Below are 13,558 nucleotides of genomic sequence, written 5' to 3' on the forward strand. Positions count from 1 at the left end.
ATGAGGAGCTCCGGAGCTCTGGTGGCACTTCAGAGTTGGCCCGAGTTGGAGGGAGGGGAGCTAAGCCTGAAGACCTCCACAGCAGCAAGAATTGGACAGGGACTGATTAGGGACAGGGCAGCATTTTGGATAAGCAGGATTCTTCAACTCTGGTGCTTCCTAAAGAGAGCTGAGAACTGAGACAATTTGGGGGAAGCAGTTTTAGCAGCTGCAAGAATAAGTCCTCCATTCTGAAAAAGATCTGGGCAGTGCGTCATGGGTCTAATGTAGTCCACCTCTTTGAGTCTAAGAGTCACATCTTCACTTACATCTTAGGGGCTAGAACTACAGGATTCCAGAGGGCATCCTCCCTGGGGGAAACGTACATGCAAAAGATAAAAGGACAAAGAACCCCTGCCAATGTAGCTGGTTTCAGGGACACAACTGACACTTTCACACACTCAACATGCTTGGACTCCAGAAATCCATTTTTATCTGGAAACAACGAAAAGCATGAGTAGCAGCGTTCTGAACGGATATGCTGGATTTTGAGAATAAAATTCCAAACTGGATTGAGAAGAACTTTATTACAATGCAGTGCCTGAAGAGGATGTCATGGGCATAAAATTTCCATACCAGATAACATAGCAAGTAAATATGGAAAGAAAAACTGATTCTAATAGAAAAAGAGGGGCTGGGAATATAGTTCAGTGACACAGTGCCTGCCTGGCAAGCACAAGGTCCTGAGTTCGATTCCTGGTGCCAAAAAAAATCATAAAAATACACTTTCTGGGGGAAATTAATATAGCTTCTTTAAAATCAGTATGTCCACAGGAAAAAAAAAACAAGAAATTAGATCCTGCTAATAAAGAATAATAATAGTACAGAAAAAACAAATAAAATCAGTATGTCTGGGGGCTGCGGAGATAGCTCAGTGGTCTAAACGCCTGCTCGTCAAGCTGAACTATATGGGTTCAATCCCCGGTACCACATGCTGTGCTGGCCCCACCAAAACTGGGTGTGGTAGTGAACGTCTGTAATCCCAGCACTGGGGAGGCTGAGACAGGAGGATTACTATGAGTCTAAGTCCAAGCTATGCAGTGAGACCCTGTACAAAATAGATATAAACAAAAGATTGTTTAAAAAGTAAATGAAAAGAACTTAGTGCTTATAAATGACTGAATTTATACACTTCTCCAAACCCATGGCCCTCCTACATCTTGCCCTTCTACCCTACCTGTGTCACCCTCCTGCTCCACTTTCCTGCTTCACTGAGCATCATCACCTTGGCCTTGCCTCATACGCCAGTTCCCCAACTTTTCGTATGTATATATACGATCACTTAGGAATCTTGGTAAAATGCAGATTCTGTTTTGTAGGTCTGAGGCAAGGTCTGGGATTCTGTAATGCTAATATAATCCCAAGTGCTGCTGCTCCTTCCCATTCCCTACACACACACACACACACACACACACACACACACACGTAAGGATGTACATTAACCCAAAATCACCCAGCCTGGCAAGACAGTAATGACCTCTCCAAGGTTGAGTTAAGGCACTATCTTAGACAGACACTTTTGGGATTGGGGTATTACCCAAAATCTGGTACATAACTTCAACCAGTGGCCAATACACGTTGTAGTATCAGGACCAAAGGAATTGATGTAAGATTAGCCTCTCTTGCCACCACACGGCTACCAGAGCATCTTCATGCCAAGGCATTAGCAGGGAAAGGAAGAAATGGCTGCAGTGGTTGGGATAATCCACCTGTGGTGTGAGGAACTTGGACAGCTGCTGTACAACAAGAAGTCAGGGAAACATCAGGGCATCTCCCAGGACATGTAGTGGACAGACTTAGCCACCAAAGGCAAGGGAAAGGACTCAGACCTGTAGAAGAAGAGGTCTGTGCTATCCCACCAGACAAGACACCTATTTCTGTGGCAGTGACGGCCAAGGGGAAAGGAAATACCGAATGAGTAGCAGAGGAGAAAGATGATGAATTTGAATTACTGCCCAGGAGCGGATACAGTAGCTTGATTTACAAGCTGCTTTAAAAATTTCAGAAACTAAAATAAATAAATAAATAAAAAATCTGGTCCTGTCACAGGCTACTGTCTTGAAGACTGACCTGTATCTCTTCTCTTGGGGAAGAAATGAAGGCATCTTGTTCTCATGGGTGCTCCAGATATCATAGGAGAGTACAAGTGGATCTGAAGGAGGCAGCAGTAGTGTCCAGACTTAACAGGCACCGCCAGAGAGCTCTCGGTGGTGATCTCTTCCAGACATCCCCCTACTCATTAACCTCAGGCCCAAACCATTTGCCTTGATTCCTAGATGAAGGAGTTGGACAAGGTCAGCAAGCTACTCAATGTCCATGGAGTCAGGTAATGTCTCTGCTCCCCACTAAGCTATAGATGAATGAACCTCATGGTCCTGCTGTCAGGAAGGGAGACACAGGCCACAGCTATGGCTACATTGACCTGGGAGGCTCTGTGGAGGATGAGTGATACAGTCTCAATGCAAAGAATTAATGCCCTGCGGTGCTGATTTCTGAACCATGGGAGGTGAGCAGGGGACAGACAGGAACCAGTGCCTAGACTTCCTCATCTTCCTTTCCTGAAGACGTTCCAGGAGAGTAGCCTTGGAAATTGTATCAGGAACAGAGCAGTAAGCTCTCCTAGCTACAGGATTTGGGGCTGCTGCGTGTGCCTCTCACCCTTGCTCTCCTCAGTCCTGACTTGTCTGATGTTAGCCTCAACCTACCCTATGAGGCCATGCACCCACTGAGGTAGTAGGATGTCAAGTTTTGCTGCAGGCTCTGCTCACTGTGGAACTCAGGCTAAGACACCACTCTTCTCAAAAAATAGGGAAAGAACAAGAAAATAAGCTGGAGAAAAAGAGAATTCATTAAAATAGAACATGATTATTTATTTATTTATTTATTTATTTATTTATTTATTTATTTGGTGGAACTGGGGATTGAACTCAGGCCCTTGCACTTGCCAGGGAAGCACTTACTCTACTGAGCCATCTCCCCAGCCCTGATATTTTAGAAATAGTTGGAGAGAATGCATTTCTTTGAACAAAAAATCCCTACTGTATCAGGTGCCATCCTATATGCAAGCAATAGAAGCTGACTTGGGTGGTTTAACAGAAAACGATTCGATTTTAAAAGATAACGAGAAGCTCAGTCTTAGAAGGACTGAATAGCTAGACCGACCTGGTGAAGAAACCAATGCTACTGTCACCACCCACAATAGCAGGAACCTGACCCGGCCACTGCCTACAGGACTACCACCATCAACACCTATGCCACCTGGGCCTGTGCAATTGGAAATGCCACTCAGAATTTGATCTGTCACATAGCTCATGTCCCATTCATTCCATAAAGGTCAAATCTGCACATCTTGGCTGTGAGGGAGGCTGGGAATTCAAGCTCTAAAACCTGCCTTGGAGAGATGGGTCACATGGGTGTGAATTCCTGCCAATATAGAAGGGCTATTCAAAGGATGGTGGGAAGTGATGAGTAAGACAGATTTCTGCTATGAGAAATAAAACAGATCCACCCCTCATGAGGCAGATAAAAGATAAGTGAAAGAGAACAAAATGATTTAAGAGCTAGTTCTGGCACAACTGATTATCTGGAGCAGAGCTGTCCAAAGGAAATACAAGCTCTGGAATTAAATTTTTCTAGTTGCCACATTAAAAAATAAAATTAAATATGTGGAATTAATTTTAATAGTTTAATCTAAAATACTGTCATTTTAACATATAATCAATGTAAAAGTTATAAATGTGATAGTTTACATTCTTTATCCTCCATAGAAAGTCTTAGAAATCTGGTGTGTATTTTAGACTTATGACACATTTCATTTCAAACTAGTGACATTTTAAGGGCTCAAGAACCACACATGTCCTATGGTTAATGTGCTAAAATTTGTATTGTACAATGCAAAGGTGGAAGAAATGAAATTGGGACCCTATTTCATATTATTTAAACAGAAATAATTCAAGATGAATTAAAGATGTAAATCTAAAAAATAAAATGAGGGCCAGCGAGATAGCTCAGTGGTCTAAAGCGCCTGCTTAGGCAAGCTTAGGCAAGTGCAGGGATGGCAGTTAGATCCCTAGCACCACATGCCATGCCAGGCCCGCTCCCAGGGCAGGTTGAGCTGGCCACTAAATAAATAAATAAATAAATAAATAAATAAATAAAATGTCATAACTTTAGAAGAAATGTATGATGCTATATAAATCTAGCACTCAACGAGGCTGTTCTATCTACCACCAATTTGGATAGCAGATAAAGGTTTAATAGCTATCATACAAAGTGAAAACCATATCAAAATAAAAATGATGAGAATCTGTCATTAGACAGCTCATAGAATAAATCCAAATGGTGAATAAGTGTAAAAAGATGCCCAGTTTCCCTAGGAGTTTGGGACTAGAAATCTAGTCATTGTAAATTATCAACAATGAAAAAAACAAACAAACAATGAGATCTCACTGTATCACATCAGACTCAAACATCAGGAGGATGATACCACCTACTCCAGTCTGGGAAGAGACACTCTTCACACATTGCCAGCAGCTATGACCCTGCTGGAGAACAATCTGGCAACATATAGCCAAAGAAAACAACTCCACGTATTCTTTCGCTCTGCAGTCCTACACATGGGAATCCATCCCATGGAAATAAATCACCAGAATATATGTGGATGGACTGTTCACACAACAATGATCCTGATTGCAATGGAGGGAAAATCCCCACAGCAGGGTGAATGCCCCGTAGGTAGCAGAATGGTTGAATAAACTGTGGTACAGTGATACCACGGCATGGTATAAAGCTATTAAATAAGAAAAACTTAAATATCTACTGACTTGAGAGCAAAAGATACAGAGCATTGTTTTCTTTTTTTCAAAGAAATTTATAAATGATGGCTCCAGTTATATAAAAATGTGTGTGTATGTGTGTGTGTGTGTGTGTGTGTGTGTGTGTGTGTGTGTGTGTTTGTAGATATGATTTCATGAGCATGAAGGGTGTAACCACCCTGCTGGCCAAGTTACCTGAGAGGAGGTGAAACAGGTGGTACCAAGGGAGAATTTCAAGGGGGAAGAGGAGGTTGGAAAAAAACCTACTTTTTTCAAGCATGGATGACTTTTATAGTCCCAGGGAATCAAACTCAGGACCTTGTACTTGCCAGGCAGGTGCTCATGCCACTGAGATATCTCCAAGTGCAAAACATTTATTTGTATATAAACCTACTCGACAAAACTTGTTTATTTTATTTTATTTTACTTAGAAACAAATATCAATGGGACAGTTTCAAAGCTGACTAATAGGACATTTTCAATAATTAATACCTTGTACATCATTATCTTCTTAGTAATTATCTATAGTATAAGAAGCAGACAGGATATCCCGTCCAAACACTAATACTACAAATCTGTCTTCTCATTGAATGACAAAACTTGCTATCATTGTGTTTAAATCTTTTACACTGTTTACTTGGTTTTCTGATTGCTTGCTCTATAGATTTCAACAGGCATACCACAGTTTCCCACCAAGGTGCCTACTTGTTTCATTCTTGTAATTTTATGAGTTTTAGTATTATTTGTCTTAATGTCTCAACCTTATGTTACTCAGCATGTAAAAACATCAGAGACCAAACTTATTAGTAGATGGAGCAGTTTATTACTATGAAATGGTTCTTTTTTCCTCTTTTCAAATAATACTGATTACTTTTGTCTGGAAATCTATTTGGCCTAATGCTAAGATTTCTTGCAGTAGTTCTTTCATGCTGGCATTTACCCGGTGTACCTTTTTTTCAGTCCCTGTATTTAGAAATTTCTGTATTATTCCGTTTTTGCTGCCTCATACAACAGCATATAAATTGAGAGTATCTTATCTCAATCCAAGTCTCTGCATTTTAACTGTGAGTTTAACATATTCATATTTATTGCTATTGATACGGTCACACGTTTTCTACCAATCTACCTTGTACTTTCGATTTTGTGTGCTGTTTTCGTGTTTATTTTTCATCTCTGCTTTTTGTTTAACTGATAGCATATTACTGGTTTCCCAGTTAATTTTTATTCCAACAACTTGGAAAATATTCTGTTTCTACTAATATTTTTGACACACATAATCATTATTAATCAATGTCTAGAGATAGTTAATATCTAAATCTTCTCAAAAATAAAATAAGGGGCTGGGGAGATGGCTCAGTAGAATAAGCGCTTGTATGGCAAGTGCAAGGGCCTGAGTTCAATCCCTGGTTCTGCCAAAAATAAAAATAAAAATATAAGAACCTCGGGTGTTTTTATTTCTCTCTCCTTTCTAGACTTTATAACTTTCTATCCAATATTACTACTTTAGATTTTAGTTCATTATTATTATAATAGTTACTTAGACCTAAAAATAAACTTTGCTGGTCTTCCTGGTCACCTGTACTATAGCCCATGTTTGTTTGTTTTTTTTAATCCCAGGTTCATTTTGTCCTTGGCAGAATATGTTTTCTACACCTGTGAGTTCTCCCAGTGTGGGGAGAATTTTGTTTTGTCACAATGATAAAAAAAAAAAAGTCTAAGGGAGTCAGCAAAGACACTGAGTAAGCTAGAGTCTAGGATGAGTCTTATACAATGAAGAATTTTTTTCTGTCCAAACATATCTGTAATATCCTACTAAAAATGCTGTTCTTTATTAATGGTAAGCCATAACTTTTTGGGTCTGCTTATATCTTAAAGTAACTTTATGACACTTTCATATTTGTTGGATAGTTTGCTGAGTAAAGAATCCTAAATTCACATACCTTTCACCAGAACACTTTGGGGATAGAATTTGTTGTGTTACTCACATAGTTGCAAATGAAAAGTCTCGTATCAATCTTATTCCATCTTGGATAATTTTTTTTCTCACTCTGGAAACAGCCCATGTTTTCTATTTATCTTTAGTATCCTGAAATTTTATCATTATATGCTTATATATCAGTCTTTTTTATTCTTCCTATACCTATTCATTGGTTTCTCTCAAGGTAAGTATTTCTTAAGTTCTGAGAAATCGCCTTATGTCACTGTTTTGCTGTGGGGACTCACCTTCCTTGGGTCCCTTTCCTTCTTCACTAATTCACATTAATCAGATAGTAGAATTTTTATATCTGTTCTTCATGGCTACTTATGCTAGTTTATTCTTTTTTTTTTTTTTTTAATTGTACCAGCAACTGAACTCAGGACCTTGTGCTTGCCAAGCAGGTGTTGTGCCACTGAGCTACATCTCCAGCCCTCACTAGTACATTCCTTGCAGATTTGATTTAAGCTCTACAGCTTAGAAAGTCTGATTACAAAGGTACCAGCACCTAGATGCCTTCTTGCTGCATTCTGACTTGGGTGGGTGGTGCCACATGGACACAGAAAGGAAGTGTGTCTGTATGGGTCTTGTTTCCTATTCTTAAAAGGTCACCAGTCTCACCATGGAAGCCCTACCCTGATGAATTACTTAACCCAAATTGCCTCCCAAAGCCTCCACCTCCAAATACCATCAATGGGTAAAGTTGGAGACTAAGTTTCTGAGCTGTGAATTCTAGATGAGGCCAAAGCTGCCCTAGCACATATCCTGCTGTGTGTTACCAAGAGCAGGTCCTATGACAACTGCATCTCTGCCTTGCCATCCACTCCCTCTTATACTAACAGGGATGTTGGAGGGACGCTGCCAGTCTGGGAGAGGACAAGAAGGGATTTGTTCTTTCTCTTTGGCTTCTGTGGGGTTCCTCTGGGGATCACCCCAAAATCATTTCTTCACAGTGGCAGTAGCTGTGTCTTCAGGCCATAGAAGCTGAGTCTAGTTTGCAGTTTTTTAGCCTCTTCAGACTTGTTTCTAAATCTTGATGTTTCCGATGTCTTTCCTGTGTCCTTTTCAGCCCTAGAGGCAGTAGGGCTGCCTGAAGTTGCTACCCTAGGAGACCCAGGACATCTTTTGAGCCTTTCAAAGGCACCCGCTTAACAAGTTTACACCCAGGATACCATTCTTGAGCTAGATTTGTCTCTCTTTGAATAGCTGGTATGGTCTTTCTCTCCTGACCAATGTATTCATTTGAAAGAGTAGAGCATCCCCAGGACAAGATGTGACTGTAGACATAAAGACATACATCTTTAAAGGAAAGGGCCTTTCAAAAGAAGGCTGGCCAGCCAGGAGTTGATGGCACAAACCCCAGCGGGACATCCTCAGCAGTGACAAGAGAACAAACCACCCTTATCAATGGCTTGGATGGCTGCAAAGACCTCTGCTATTGACTGAATACTTGTGGCTTTCCACATTCAGATATTGAAACCTAACCCCAATGTGCTATATTTGGATGCCAGGCCTTTGGGTGACAATTAGGTTATGAAAGTGGAACCCCACGAATGGGACTGGTGCCCTGACATGAAAGAACTACTCCTGACAGCTCCTCTGCCCCTTCAGCCACATGAGGACACCGTGAGAAGACGGCCACTTACGAACCAGGAAATGGCTCTCACCAGGCACCAACACTGAGGCTACTGTGATGCTGGATTTTCCTACCTCCAGAGCTGGGAGATGTAAGTTCTTGTTTCTAAGGTACCCAGCCTGCAGTATTTTGTTACTGCAGCCTGAACAGATTACAACAACCTCCACTGGAGTAAAAGACTCCACTCTGTGCCTGCAACCAGCCACACTTACTGCTTATTTAAGCACTGGAGCACTTTGAGAGTCAAATACAGTCTGCTCAGGAAAAGACAATGTCTATCTTTTAAGGGGAGGATTTGTCCTGGGCTCAGGTTGATCACCAGCCTTCAAGGCCTACTCATTGCAGTGACTCTACTGCAGATTGGCTGACATTCAAAGCATAGATCATCACTGATTGGTTGGTTTCAAGGGAGGTTCAGTGGTGTGAGTCGCCATTAACCTGAGTCAGGTTTAAGACCAGTCCTGGTGGGTACTTATAAATAGGGTGATGGAACAATCACTCTTCTTAGAAATGCGAGGATTTTTAATATCCATATCCCCGTGGGACCTTACACTTCCATCTTTGTGTCCCAGTACCCATTCTCAATGTGATCTAGTCATTAGCTTGGGTTTCTTCCCTATTTCTACTGCTCTAGTAGATCCCATTGTACAAAGACTCCAGCTGAAACTCTTCCTATGCCTTTTTCACTTTTATGATCCAGCTATCCAGTTCACATTATGAACTTTCCTTACCTCCCACCAGTATTCCTTCTTCCTAGAACACCCTATTCTTTACCCAGTGCCTGGAAAACACCTACTCATCTGTATCAGAATAGTCAGAAGCTTCTCAGAAGAAAACCTCTGTGGACACATTGTCCTCCTGTAGCACTTGCTAGAATATGGGAAGGTGAGCCTAATCATTTGTCATAATATTTATCACACTTTATAAGCACAGTTGCTTCTCTGTTTACAGACCGTCTCCCCTATGTGTCTGTGCATGCCTTGAGGACAGGCACCATATTTGTTTTGCTCATCAACATGTAGCTTCCAGAGAGCATACAACCAACATTTGACAAACACTGGTGGAAAGAACAAATAATCTACTTTGCAGGGAGATCTTCCTGTAAGAGCCACATGGTCATTTCCTCCAGCCAGGCCTCCAGAGCCAGGACCTCTACCAAAAGTGGACCTTCATCTCTTCTCTGTTTTCAACCAATGGACAGCTGCTCTGACACTTCTGGGCAGCTCAGTGAAATTTGTGGAAGCATCTACTCCAGCAAAGGAAGTATAAACAGGAAAGAAACTCCATCCCCCACACTCAGGGCTCCAGGATTTAGGCAAGGGATGGTAGGACATGGGGTTCTAGGGGAGCAAGGCTATCATACTCTTGCTACTATGACCAATACACACACTCAGCGCACATGCACACACACACACACACACACACAATTCTCTGAGGGAGAAGCACGACTGTGGTTTGGATTACCTCATGTAATCACACACACACACACACACACACACACACACACACACACACTAGCCAGAAGAATTAGTCTGTACTATTACTCGTAATTTAGAGATAAAGATACCGAGTGTCAAGGAGGTCAAGAACATCACCCCAGGGACCCATAGCAAGGATGGTAATATTCAGCCAGCATAGCCAAACTAATGTTGAAATACTGAAATTCTCCCATTTTAGTTGGTAATTAATAGTTGCCTCGGCCCCCTGAGCCTTAATCCTACTTTCCCAGCAGCCCTGACTTCTTTCTCCGCCACTCACTCTTCATTTCCCTGCACTCCAGTAATTAAAGGTTCAAGGTCTTGTCACACTGCAGGGTAGTTGGAGGGGCGCCTACTAGGACCTTGCCTCAGGGCTGCCTGTTCTGATTTGCCATGCCTCCCCAGTTGCTAAATATTTTACATTATTAATTAGGATTGTTTGCTTCTGGTGTAACTGACGTCTTACCCCTGGAGACGTGGGCCCCGGGACCAACAGTGGTGCGGTCTGGAGCGGTCTCTTGTGTTCAGACTGGTGCAGCCTCCGGGACCCCGGTCCGCAGCCTCCCGCAGTGCACACAGAGCAGTACCCTCACCGGGTCTCTGAAGGTTACCATCCCTTAGAAATCGCTGCTCGTGGGGTTACCGGGAGATTTGCCACGGGGCGCTCCAGACGTGAAGCCTAGCAGTGCTTTCCAGAGCTGCGACCCCAAGGTTAGAGTTTACTGTTCAAGGCCCAGAACCGGTACATAATAGCAGTATAGCAAATTACTTAACCTCTTTGTGCTTCCGTTTCTTCCTGTGAAAAATGAGAGCAATAATAATTCCTAATTCAGTGGGTTGGGGTAAAGGTTCAATGAGATGCAGTAAGAAAGTCCCTGGGAGTAAATAAATTAACATAAAATCCTTAAACCAGCACCTGCCCTCCACCTCGACATTATATTGGTAAGTGGTAGCTATTATTTTTATTTACTGTGTGCACTGGAAATTTTGTAAATCTCATTGAATATGCTTTCCCAATGCTTAGGACGTGAGGACTGCCTTTGCAGGTTGGAAGAGGATTTCCTGTGCCGCCAGAGGGCGCCAGTCTCCCGCAAGTCCCTGCTGGGGCCGACAGCCCCCTGCTCCCCAGTCTCTCCCTGCCCCTCCCTTGGCTTCCACTCACAGGAACACACCATAACCCCGGGTTCCTGGAAGCACGATCTTCGCAAATTAAGTTAGCGTGAGTTATGTGAGTTATGTGAACCCCAGCCTGCAAGAGCTCATGCTAGACTGGCTGGCTGCCTCCTGCCCTTTGCTTCCCGCTTAAAGAACCAAGTCACCATGAATTTTCTTAATGATACTTTATTCGCCCGTTTTAGCCATTTTTCTCCTCTCTCTATCAGAGGCAAAGCGTTGTCTTAAGGGAGACGGTGCAGTGTTGCAGAAAAGACACAGTCTTTGAAATTAGACGGAACTGGATTTGAAGGCCGGCTCTACCACTCAACCAAATAACACAGGGCAAATGTCTAAACAGACGGTGTCTCGGTTTCCTAGCTTGGAAAGTAAGTGATAACAGTATGTATTTCATAGGAACATGAGGATCAAATGGGATCAGTCAGGTAAAGCCCTTAGGATTAGTACCCAGTCTCATTTGCATCCAGGTTTAAAAGTGTGGGAAAAAAGGATGCATCAAGAAATGCGCTGGTATGTTGTTTCCACTGGGTGGTACAAACAGCAAGACATTGTGAAGTCACACACACACTTGGGTACAAGCCGGGCTGTGTGGTCTTCCCAGGTTTCTGCACATCTCTACACCTCAATCTTCCCTATCTATGAAATGGTCATGGTCATGTTTATACAAAGTCAACTCTTTTATGTATGATAACATATCCATCAGCCTCCAATATAAGTCTTAGCACGGAGAGAATCACAATAAATGCTGGTTCTCTGTCTTTTAATTATTATTATTTTTTAATGTATTTGGTTGTTTCAGGCTCTCGCTACACAACTCGGACTCATGGTGATCCTCCTGCTTTCAGCCTCCGCAGTGCCGGGATTACAGGTACGTGCCACTATGCCTGGACTCTGGCTGGCTCAGCCCGCCCTGGGGGCGCAGCTGGTGCAGCACGTGGTGCTGGGGATGGAGCCACAGTCCCTGCACTTGCCTAAACTTGCCTAAGGAGGCGCTAGAGTCTGCTGAGCTATCTCACTGGCCCTCTAGGTCTTTTAAAATAAAGGCAAGTTTTAACATTTAGCATCTTCCTCCCTCTAGCACGGTGCTCAGCGTGTACTTGGATAATAATTGAATGCAAGAAGGGTTGTGCTTAACTTACAAATATTCAGAAAGATTCAAACATGAGCCAAGTCATAAGCCATAGAAACCTTCCATATACCCATAGCTTATTTTTGTTTAGTCAAATACACAACAAATAAGACACTGATCACACGCCATACACTAAATACTGTGGGTACCATTATGAACAAGATAGTCAACATCTCTGTTGTCACGGAGCTTACGACTAATCCCGAAATCAGGAAACAAAACGGCAACAGGACATCAATCGCTAAGAAGACAATGAGAGCAGGTTAAGGGAAAGGAGCCAGTGCAGGGGCAGAATTACAAGAGATACAGTGGTCGGGGAAGGCATGTTTGAGGCAGGTTGGACCATGGTCTGAATACAATGAAGAAGTAAGCAGTGATGATCCACAGAGGAGCAACCAGGGAGGGGGAACCTCAAGTGCAAGGGTGCAAAGATGGGAAGAAACTGTTCAAAAAATGGAAAATTAGGCTGTGAGACTTGAGCAAAATGAGCTAGGAGGAGAACAGAAACAGATTAAGTCAGTGGTGTGCCAGGCCATCGAAGGCTTGGTAAAGATTTTGTCTTTCTATGCTCCCTCCACTCTCAAGATGGCCCATGACGTAGCATCTGTGGATGCGACCAGGAATGATGCAAGCATTGGCTTTGCTGGGAAGAGGGCAGCTGCTTGTATCATCATAGTTCTGTGGCTGCAACGTGTACCTGAGATAATTGGCTGACGAGGAGAAACGGGTTATTTGAGCTCATGGTTTTGGAGTTTTGGTCCATGGTGCATTGGCCCATTGCCTGTAGCAGTGTGGTACATCGGGACAGAAGCATGCAGTAGAGGAGGCCTGCTCGCTTCCTGTCTTGTTGCAAAAGAGATTATAAGTGGTTACTTTTCTCATTGCTGAGACAAATTATCCAACACCCAAAGTTAAGAGGGGAAAAGTTTCATCTCACGGTTTGTAGAGGTTTCAGTCCATAAATGGCTGGCTCTAAGGCAGGGTGGCACATGGTAGAGGGGCAACTGTTTATGGCAGTGGAAGACAGCAAAAGCATCCAGGGAATTGTAATAGCGTATTTCTGCCTTTTTTTTTTATCTTATCCAGACTACCAGGATTAGGGCGATGTCAAAGAAAATAGTGCACTGATGTACTAATCACACACCTTTAATCCCATCATCACACACTCTAGATTCGGCCCCCTGGGAAAGGCCCTGTGACCATGTGAGACTTTGAGGGGACACATAGCAGACACAAGCTGAGAGAGTAGGAGAGAGAGAGAGAGAGAGAGAGAGAGAGAGAGAGGTGACTGTCCCTTTGGACAGCAACCTACAA

Source organism: Octodon degus, unplaced genomic scaffold (assembly GCF_000260255.1).
Source record: "Octodon degus isolate 3935 unplaced genomic scaffold, OctDeg1.0 scaffold00077, whole genome shotgun sequence".
NCBI classification, from domain to species: Eukaryota; Metazoa; Chordata; class Mammalia; order Rodentia; family Octodontidae; genus Octodon; species Octodon degus.